Raw genomic sequence first — 11,277 nt, 5'->3', positions numbered from 1 at the left:
GTGGAGTGAACCAACGAAGGCTTATGCTTTACAGTAAATCAATGTTTAGTCATAGAGTGCGCCCAAAGTGCACATTCAGCATACTTTGAACTCTGCTCTGAGGGGTTAATGCACAAGTTCCGAGCAGCACTGGGCTCGCACTGCTTTTGACGACCAAGCTCAAACCTGCCGCATCTAGAGTACTGCAGCTGATATTGAGTGCGATAGCATTGATTCATATAAGTTCGTTCTCAAGGGTTCCATGCAGGACATAACATAAGAGTTGGTAATAAAGCTCGCAAATTACATTGGCATGAAATACTCGCATACATATACAAATTTTTTACATATACAGTACACACATATACAAATATGCAATACATATACATATCACAATTTTTTGAAAAATAGGAGCACGTCGGTAACACATGTAAAAATGACAAAGTGAAATTCACTTTACAGATTTCATTCCAAAAAGTTAGGAAAGACAATCTGTGGTAGAAAAGACAATGGCTACAAACATCAACTTTCCATCTTGTCTGTGTAGTTCAGCAATGAGACTGGTGATTTGGTTTCAAGTCATGACTCGGATATAGTACTGCCACATTCTATGCTCAAATCATTTTCACAACACTGACACAGAAATAAGACATTGCAGCCCTATGTAGCCTGTACAGTGACTTCAGACTTCAGCAGAGCAAGAAATGCTGATCTAGTCTGCTGTGCATGAAGTAGTGTACTTTAACGCAAGTTCAGTGCCTTGCACTGCAGCAGGGATTCTCAAACTGAGTTTTGTGTAACTCTCTGGTTTCCTGGAGCACTTCCTAGATTCCCCAAGCACCTATGTTTATGCATGTCTTCATCCGCCTTAGCCAAGTATTTTGGGACTAATGCTGTAGCTGCTTACTGCTATCTTACTATACAGCCAGTCATAACTGAATTTAGGTATTTGTTCAGGTGCTGTGCAGTTTGCGTACCCCTTTTAAATATGTCGGCCAGCATCTTTTGAAGTCTCAGCCGCAGCGGTCGAATTTCGATGGAGGCAAAATTATAGAGGCCCATGTACTGTGCAATGTCGATGCATGTTAAAGAACCCCAGGTGGTCGAAATCTCCTGAGCCCTTCTCTACGGGGTCCCTCATAGCCTCAGTCGCTTTGGGACGTTAAACCCCCATAAAGCAAATCTTTCCAAGACAGGCTCCGTGACCGAAGGTGGCCAAAACATAAATGAAACTTGTTAGAAGCCGACTGCATTTTAGCCAAATAAAGTTGGTCTTTCTTCAACTGAGAAAGAAAAAGTTTGAGCACCCCTGCGTTACAGTAGACCATGCACAACATACAAAACATTAAAAACGCCACCATCGCTCATCGGTTTAGAATGGGCTCATGCATGAAATTATTGAGATAACAACAAGTGTTCCATATCTTGTTCAGCTTCTCTGCCATAACATTAGGAAAGACAGCACGGAGTATCCTGAAGTTTTTAACATCCCTGATGACACGCTCAACATGGATTCACAAACTGGCTATCTGCCGTGTTGCTAACTCATCTGCCAGTGACAACTGCGTGCGGCCATTCAACATGGATGGCATGTTTAATTTGACTCCAAGCTGACGGAAGTCATCTTCAATGAGGAATCCTCTATCCGCCATTACACTGTCCCCTTCCTCGAGCAACTCATACAGGCCACTGTGTCTTGTGATTTCTCGATCAGAAAGTCTTCCAGGAGAAAGATTAGACACGAAAGAAACGAAGCCGTTTGGATAGATGCCAATGAGCCCTTTTGCGGTGTTATGTCCTTTATACGAGCTGAAAGTGTCGCTTTGTGTTTTGTAATCAGACGGGTTCTCGATAAAAATTTCTGTGCAGTCCAGTACAATGCGTGTAGATGGGTACAGTTCTTTAAAATTGTCTGGCATGAACAGGTCCACTGTGTTACGTGATGGCCACATTGGTACCTGGATTAGCATTTCATACAAAAAATTAACCCAAAATGAGTACATAGCACTCACGGTCGCCACAGACACTTTCAGGCGATATGCCAAATCCTGCTCTAGCAAGCCAACTCTGAGCCTGCAAAGCACTAAAGCACTGCAATAAGCTGTTCTTTCATTGTCAGTGCTGGTGGCCTGCCAGCACCCGTTTTCAGTGCCTGGTACATGCATTCAACATGTTCAACGAACGCATCAAATTTTATGAAGGAGTTGAAGCCCGTATAAAACACGAGTCGTTTCTCATCTGAAACGAAATCGTGAATCGTGAATCGTGAACAGATCCTGGACCTCTTTCTGGAGCTCAGATTTGTCTTTGCGGAGCAAACTATTTTCATGCTCGAGTTTTTCGCAGTGTTCGAGAAGGTGGGCGACTTTTCTTAGTGCGGCAGCAGATGCTGCGTCTGGAGGCCCCATGAAGTGTGAGTGGTCGGCGCCTAAAAAAATGAACTGTTCAATGATTTGCGAACAGTTAGGCCCTGCTTTAATGCAGATTTCAGGTTTTGAAATAGTCACTTCAGCCGACAATGGGTGTTCTGAACATTTGCTCTCGGCTTACATTGATATACAGACAACAAAGAACCAGGATAACGAAGCCATACAGCCCAACTCTCTTTCACTCCACTGATCCACCTGTGCAAGCAGCTTACCAACCAGCAAGCCCAGATCAATACTATCCAGTTATACTTCTAAGCCTCATGAGCTGTTTGTTTCCCCTCCTGAGCATGCAGTTCGACGACGTTGCAGCTTGTGCTACCAGCGTACTGGTGTGGAATCGCCAATCATGCTGCATGACCGTATCCGTAGTGAACCAAAATACATAAATACTAGGTTTCATGCACCCAGCAGGTCCGCCAAATTTGCACTACATTTGAATAGCCTGACTTTTGTGACATTTCTCCAAGCTGGGGTGAAGGGAATAATGTCGAGGAAAAAGAAATGAAATGGGTAAGTTTCACGATGCGTGCACTGGTGGAAGAGGTACCGCGTTTATCATAAAACTCGCTGTAGTAACATATGCACGGTAGAAATCACTGATGACATTTATGTCACAGAACACATGAGGTTCTGCCACTCCTAACATGCAACCTATCATGCAGACGTCCCATGGCTAGCTGCAAAAGCTCGCGGAAAACTGGCTTCGCGGGAAAAAGTTTTGTCAGTTTTCACTGGATGAAGAAGCCGCTCGCTATAAATATGCCGGTTGCCACAACACCCGTAGACCCCGGTATCAGTGGGTGCGATAGGGGTCCGTTAAAAGCGAAAAATAAGTTTTCATAGTGGAATGAAGAAAGCGACAATTTTTAACCACCACTAACCTTCTGTTTCCGTGCGAGGCGAAGCCGGTGCTCCGAAGGTCAGCTGGGTGGACTCCTTGGAAACTGCGTCGCTCTCTGCGTACAAAACGCTTTCATGAAAATGCGTACACACAAAGCCGAAGCATCAGGAAAAAGATGGCACAGTTAAAGCGTCGCTTAATTTGATCGCATTGGGGCACGTCAACTACGCAGCCGATCTCCAACTCGTTCAGAAGGAGCACCGGGCTGGCAGAGGCAGCTTTGGAGCTCGTCTTCTTGCGTTTCGCGACTGGAAAGGATTTGGAAGTTATGATAATATGCAATAACCGTCTGAACATATATACTTACCGGTATTAAAGGAAAGAGATAGTTGATTGATGACTTTATGGGGGAAAATTGTTGGCAGCCGGTCCATATAACCACGGCGTCCACTTGCGTTGAAGTGGGCTCCGCATATCCGGTGGTGCTTAGAAGGTTGCCACAAAGAGAAGCGACCAGCACTTCTCTTGCGGTTGATTCTTCTCACCCACTCCTTTTTTTTCTTTTTCATTTGCAGGGAACGCATGAAATGAAACGTTCTTGTCTCTCAGCGTGTTGTTGTCGCAACCAGGCACACAACAAGTCTGACTGCCGCCTCGGCACTTCGATGACATCGCGTGCAGTAGTGGCTGCGGTCACTAAATGACCAACAGGCACGTAACACTTAATATAGTGCACCTGCAACCGCCCACCACCAAAAAATACACGAAATCTCAAACCAAACGAAGTACGCACACACACACACCACAGCTATGCAAACGCAGGAGACAGGAAAGATGACCGGCCATCGGCGCTCGCTCACTTTTTCATAATGCGTCGCGCGCCCGCTAGGTTTTTTCGCGGCGCTGCAATTTCCGAAATGGTGCATTTATTATGCATATGATGGCGGGACAGCCGATGAGGTCCGAAAGGGATTCCTGAAGCGCAACCACGGGATCCCGGCGGTGGATACTCGCAGCCTCGAACAATCGATGTCCATCCTGGTGGCTTTCGCCGCCAAGAAGGCTCCAGACACCTTCTACTATGGGAAGAGTCCTTTCCATGTGCACCCGTAGAGGGAGCAGGTCGAAACCTGTTTCAACTGCAGAAGAGCAACACCCTCTAAATACTTTCTTCAGGCCTCTCCAGGCCCTCCTTTCCACACGCGCTACGTCACGCCAAGTGTCCGGTCAGGCTGCTCACCAAGCGCGGCTCCGCTCCGCTCGGTTGTCTCCCTCGATGTGCTCGCGCTTGCCCGGGCAAGCACAGACACGAACGCAGTCTTGCAGTGAGCGTCTAGCTGCTGCTTGAGTCTTTCAGCCTGGCGTTGGGTGCATTTCCGTTCGCTCCTCGCACGGCTGTGTCTGTTTCGTGTGGCCGTTTCTTGTGTGGCGTGCGTACCTGTGCTAGCGCACGAATGGGAAACTGATTGCCTGCCGTGTAGCGAGTGCAACTTCGTGAAACATGGGCCGGTGCTGTGTTCCCGGGTGCCGCGGGAACTACCAGAATGGTCCCAAAGTACGTGTTTATTGCTTCCCAAGAGACGAAGTACGAAGAAAAGCCTGGTTGCGAGCCATTCCACGGAAGGATTTCACACCTACAGAGCATTCGAGGGTAAGACTCTGAAATATTGCTTAATAGGCGCTGGTAATTATCTTAGTTGTGAGCTGTCGCTCCCGGAAAGGCATGCTGTCTTTGTAGGCAATGATATCACTTTTTACACTTATGTATGAATTGTCCAGGAAGCATTTAGTTCTGTGGATGTGCATAAGGCTTGTGTAAAAGCTGTGTAAATATGTAAAAGCTGTTCACTATTCAGACTCTTTTTACTTAGTGTTTTAGGCAATGGAGAGTCATGGCGAATGGCCTTGCTTCATTTTCTCGTGCAGGTGTGTGAACTGCACTTCCACGCAGGCGACTTCATTACGACGTTGTCACACCAAGATGAACTGACAGGGAAAATAATAGAGGTGAAGCGTGACAGGCTACAGTTGAAGATTGATGCTGCGCCTTCTGTTTTTCCAAACTGCCCAAAATACTTGTCCTCAACGCCTGGACGGAGTGAATCGCCAGAGACGAAAAAAGCAAGAAGGGAAAACGCTGCTTTGCAGGAGGCTATGAGGAAGTCACTTCAGTCTAATGAGCTTGAACAGAAAAGAAACAAAGTTTCATCTTACGAGGAGTTCAAATCTAAGTTGCGGATGCGCTAGAAGACCGGTTCGGCCGTTACCGCCAGCTGGCAGGATCACAGTACCACATTTCCGTGCGTCAGCTCTACGAATGTGAGAAGAAGCTTCGTCTTCAAAAACTTTTGACATTTCCACGCGAGGAAACAGAGTTTGAAGACGTAAGTGAGGATCTTGTCCCATGCAACTTTTCTGTGGCTGTCAGCGACGACGATATTACACACGCCCACTCTGACATGGATGCTATTGTCTACATTGCAGGATACGCTGCTCATGCTGCTTTAAAGAAGCTTTCATGTTCTGCTTGCTTCAGCACATTGGTGATTGAAAATCGAGAGATCGAAGCGGAAAATACTGCCATGATAGCTAACCTGTCGAGAGGAGGGCTGAAGTTTCCCCAGCCATGCACAGTTCACATGGTACTGATGACTAAACTAGTTGCAGAGAAGTTGTCTTTTGGAGCAACCGCGGAAGATTTTCTCTCCTGTAGAAATCAACGTGGTGTCGTGATTTCACAGACGATTTCCCTCCTGGACGAACACGACATTGAGACATGTGAAAATGGCCACACTGCACAAACTCTCCTGCGCTTGGTAGTACGCGTTGCAACCAACGTTGTTCTAAACAACTTTTGCAAACTAAGAAATGATGCCATACAAGACAATGCGCAGCAGAAGGCCGCAGCCCGGAAAGCAGCAACGCTTAAGAAGAAGTAAGTTTTATTCCCAAGCAATAAAAATGCTTTGCGCACACTTCATTGCTGGTGTCTCGTCGTTTTTTATTGTAAGGGTCAGATTAGCTGTACAAATACTCAACAGCGCAACATTATTGTGAGTGTCATTATTGCTGTGTGTGAAAGCTTTAAGCAAAACACAATACAGAATAAAACTAACACAATGCGCAGTAGACGGTGTTTTTTTTTTTCAATGTTCACGAACTTCTACTTTAACAACTAGATATACGCATGTGCGGTCTGTGCGGATGGATTTTACCGCACGGCAGACATCATGTACGTGATAGAACCTAATAATTAGATGATTAATTGAAATTAACTAATCAATTTTTTATTATAATGACCAATAATGCGAAATTGGCGGCCGTATGCTAAATTGTTTATTATAAAAAACTGTATTAGCAGCTCGAACTTTCTTGACAATAAGGTGTTCTGCAATAAAAAAAATATATAAAGCAGATAAAATGATAGCCTAAGGCGCGCACAAACTAGCGAATTTCTTTTCTGCAGCAACGACAAAAATAAAAATGAAGGAATCACTTATAAGGCAGCTACGTACGGCAGTACGCGAATAGTGCAGACGGGCGCGGCGCGCTGAAATCGCGGAGCGCGGGGCCTGCACGGTCCCTTGGCGTGACGTCACGCGGCCGGTGGAGAGGCCTTAGCATTGAGAGGGTGTTGAGAAGAGTCGGTCATTGGGCGGACGTCTGCTACAAACCCAGGACCCAACTCTGCCGCAGATGCGGTGAAGAACACCCTCCTCCAACCGCGGGGGAAGCGCACAAATGCACGCCAAAGTGCATTGTGTGCAAAGGCGCCCGCAACACCGGCAGCAGGAACTGCAATCATCGCTTCGTAGACCGCCGCCCCAGACACAACCGGCAACAAAAGAAGCAAAATGAAGAAAGCGACCAGCAGTCCGGAAACAAGTCGCGTTCCAGAGACAAGGCCGACAACCGATCGTCGAGCCACCGTCAGAACAGCAATTCCCGTGACTGATCCGCCTCCTTCCCACCGCTGTCGTCGAGCCAGGGCGGCCAGGGTGCCAGTTAGGGCCGTTGTACGATCGTTTTGGAGCGCCTTCCGCCTCGTCCGTTTCGCGAGCGGAGCTGGCGGATCCGCCTCGTTCGGCGAACGGATGGAAAGTTGGTGAACTTCAACTTTCTGGCGGACGAGCGCATCCGGCCGGGGACCGGATTGCAGCTATTGGCTGCTTTTCCCGTGACGTCAGTGACGTCCGAGCCCCTCCTCCCTCCGCCTCGGTTCTGCTCTGCCCCGGCCTGCCGGGGCAAAATAGCCATCCGTCGACTGAACTGGGGAGCGCGGCCTGGGCAGTGGCAGCGATGGTGGTGGTGGTGGTGGTTGTTGCTATGAAGGGGGGGAGGGGGATCTGGTCCCGACGCATGTCGTTCCTTTGGGCATCACTCTTGGGGAGCGGAGGGGGGGGGGGGGGGGCGCCTATGCATCGGTCCCTCGCGAGCACGCGAGGGAGAGAACGCAGCTTCGCATTTCTTTTCCCAGCGCGAACTTGAAAAAAAGAAAAGTGAAAAAAAAGGAGAGAAAAAGTAAAGGGAATGTGGAATTCAAAGTGAATACCTTTTCTGTTTTGGGGCGGTCATTTTCGCAAAATACTTAATTTTGTAGGTGTGGCTGAGCAGGTCGGTGCACGCAACTCTGTTGGCGAAATAGTTGGCATTTCGTTTCGTTCTTCGCTGCATAAGAATTGCAATATTTTTTATTTCAGCATAAAATGAAGTGCCCATAAGGCGATACGCGAGGCTGAAGAGAAAAACTAAAACACTCACGAAATGCGCCTAGCAGCTGCTCGCTTATGGCTAACGGAAAAATGATCTAAAGTTAATCTACCACTGAGATAAACGGCTGGTGTTTTTATTTTAATGCCGATCACAGCGTACGCGTATCCCCAAAACGATGAATGTGCAGAGCCGTCGCTGATATGCAAATGCTCATTCAAGTGCAAGCAGACATTTCGACTACTTTTACTTTTAGTAATTGTTTAGATGTAGTTAAGTAACTTCGGAAATTAAGCCGGGCATCACACGCCGGAACAATAAGCCGATCATTGCCCTTGTCTCACATGCGTCTGCATAACGCAGCTGTTGATGTCAGTCTCCATTTCTCCATTTCTCATGTCCCGGACTAAAGTGAAGTACTCGCCCAGTTGGCGTCGATCTCGCAGAAGACGTCGTATAGGCTTGCGTCTACGCCTACGCTGCAGCTGGACGATTGCGTCGGCAGCGACGAATTGTGCAACTAATTGCCAGTTCACCCTGTTTGCGTTGGCCATGTACCCACGCAAAATCTCTACACAAGGGTCGCTGACGAGAGCCGCCGACAAAAGCAGGAACTTCAACACGCACACCATGGCGATGCCGAAGCGCAGCCTACTAGGCCTAGGTGCAGGTCGCCGAGGAACGGAAAAAAGTACCACGTCACCACGAAAAGAGGTTAATATGGGGGGGGGGGGGGCGCTCTTACGGGAAGTAGGTAGGGAAGGGGGGGAGCGCAGTGTGCAGGGATATCGGGGTTTGGAGAGGGGGGCGGGAAAGGAGGCAAGGGAGAAGGTAGTCGGGCGCATACCGATCTGCCCCTTGGGATACGGGAGCCCGTTTCGGCGCGTGGAGCGATGCTGGCGGTGCGCTCGCGCCGGCTAGGTTGCCACCAGCCGGAGAAGGCTATTGGACAGACGGATATGCCCGGCGCGCCAATCGGCATGCTGGGACCATCCGCCTGGCTCGCAAGCGCCAAAGTGATCGTACAACACCTTTCCGCCTCACGTCCGCCTGGCGGCCGAAAACTGGCGGACCGCTCCCGAAACGGACGAGGCGGAAGGCGCTCCAAAACGATCGTACAACGGCCCTTAGAGCAGGGAAGCAAGGACAGACGGAGGAGTGCGAGCAGGAGCAGGAGTGGAACCTGCTGGAAGAAGCCGGTGAGCTGGCCGGATACAGCCTCCCAGAACTATTCGGCTCACCAGAAGGAACTCCTAGCTTAAATACCGTCCAGAGACGAAACCATTGCGCAAATGCAGAGAGAGATGGCCGAAATGAAAAGGCTGTTTAAATCGGAGCAATCCCCGGAACAGCCATGCCCCACGTATTTCGCACGCCCGCCTCTCCTGCCCTAAGCGCTATAGACCCTCCACCAGTAATGCGATGGAGACGGATAGCCGCTTAACCTCAAAAGGCCGGCTCCTTCCGACGAGGGCTCCGAATCGAAACACGCTGCGGAAGTGTCCCGAAAGGGCAACCAGCAACCGACAATCAAACCTAAGGCTACAGAGAAGATAAGAGCCGGAATTAACGCCCTTGAGAACAAATTTAGCGGTCTCGAGGAAAAGTTAACAATCTTACGAGGGAAGTAACCTGGGTGGGTACAAACATTGCTACATTTTTCAGTCAAGTAGTGGAGCGCCTCACAGCCTTGGAGACAAGCCGTAACGTAATGCCACCATCCGCGACCTTGCCCGTAATCATCCCTCCCATATCCCACCACGGCCCCTCGCCAACAAATTGAAGTATGGCAATGGAACTGCAGGGGTTTCCGCAAAGGGGAAGCCTGCAGTTTCTCATCGGAAACCAAGGTAGACAACCGGACGTGATAGCCCTTCAAGAAGCTAGCGGCCCGGCGAAATTACCAGGCTATAAACCATTTATTCCCCCCTCGAACGCACTGACGACAGCGACGACCCCATTAACCGCTACCTTTGTGCAAAGCAACATTACGGCGATTCAACCCACTATAGACAGTTCTACGAAGAATACATGTTACTAGAAATTGTGCCGAGGAAAAAGGAAGACGCGCATCTCTTTATACTCCAGTTCGCCGAAAGACAGAGGGTGAGGAATTCCCGACCTACTGCTTAAAGCCACGCGCCTGGCCGCCAGGGCACAACGCCTGGTGGCAGGCGACTTTAAAGCCCAACATTCAGCTCGGGGTTATCGCGAAAAACCCCTGAAGGGCACCAAGATGTGGTCTGCCGCGGCTCTGACAGACCTAATGAACACCTACTGGAGGGAAGGCGAGATCCCCAAGGAGTGGTCGATCCCGGCATCTATCATTTGAGGGGCTCGGGCCCACCCTGCAGGCGTGATGAAATGAAAATTTAAAATTCCTTTTGAGGAAAGGAAATGACACATTAACTGTCTCACATATATCGGTAGACACCCCAAATATGAGACAGTTACTGCGTCATTTACTTTCCTCGAAACCAATTTTTAAAATTGGTTTGAAATTGGTTTTGAGGAAAAGAAATGACGCGGTAACTCTCTCACATAATTCGGATGTCTATCGAGATATGTGAGACAGTTACTGGTTGGGGTGCTCGGCTACTGATCCGGGGTAACCGAATTCGAAGCCGACCGCGGCAGCCTCGTTTCGATGGAAGCGAAACGCTAAGGCGTCCGTGTGCTGTGCGATGTCAGAGCACGTTAAAGATCCACAGGTGGTCGAAATTATTCAGGAGCCCTCCACTACGGCACTTCTTTCTTCCTTTCTTCTCTCAGTCCCTCAGAATAACGGCTTTGGTGGGCGAGTTGGTGCATTATGAAATGAATGGCGACGCAAACAAGGACACTAACAAGAAAGAAACACCCCATGCGCACACTACCAACTGTTTATTGCGCGGAAAGGTTGCATATTTAAACATTCAGCTCAAGCATGCGACATCGCATTATCGTTCAGAACCCAGCACGTGGAAAAAAGCAGCAACATCAGGAAAACGAACAAGAAATTCTAACCCGTGCAGAAAAAAGTAACAGAACAGATTCTGATAATAAGAATTAAAAACTAAAAGGAGGGGGCATCTCTCAGCAAAAGCAGTGTCACACAATCGTAGCAATAGGAGAGTAATACATGAGAAGAAAAAGCCCTCAGACAGTAAAAAACCAATAACAAATAACAATCGTAACAAAAGCAGTCAAGGAAATGAATAAAGAGCAGTCAGAAATCGAAAAACAACAAACAATAAAAGATAAAAACATTAACAAATATTCTCCTTAAAGAAACACACAAGAAACGGCCGCTAGAAAAGGAGGGCGGAAAATTCGCAC

At 48.4% G+C, this 11,277-nt stretch overlaps 1 pseudogene; it reads right to left on the bottom strand.

Moving 5' to 3' along the window:
- Nucleotides 1-1,200: 1,200 nt before the first annotated feature.
- Nucleotides 1,201-2,763, bottom strand: LOC144108457 (uncharacterized; annotated as a pseudogene).
- Nucleotides 2,764-11,277: the final 8,514 nt, after the last annotated feature.

This window comes from Amblyomma americanum, chromosome 1 (assembly GCF_052857255.1).
Source record: "Amblyomma americanum isolate KBUSLIRL-KWMA chromosome 1, ASM5285725v1, whole genome shotgun sequence".
In the NCBI taxonomy this organism is placed as follows: domain Eukaryota; kingdom Metazoa; phylum Arthropoda; class Arachnida; order Ixodida; family Ixodidae; genus Amblyomma; species Amblyomma americanum.
Note: the sequence above shows the minus strand (reverse complement) of the source record. Positions and strands in the feature narration are given on the sequence as shown.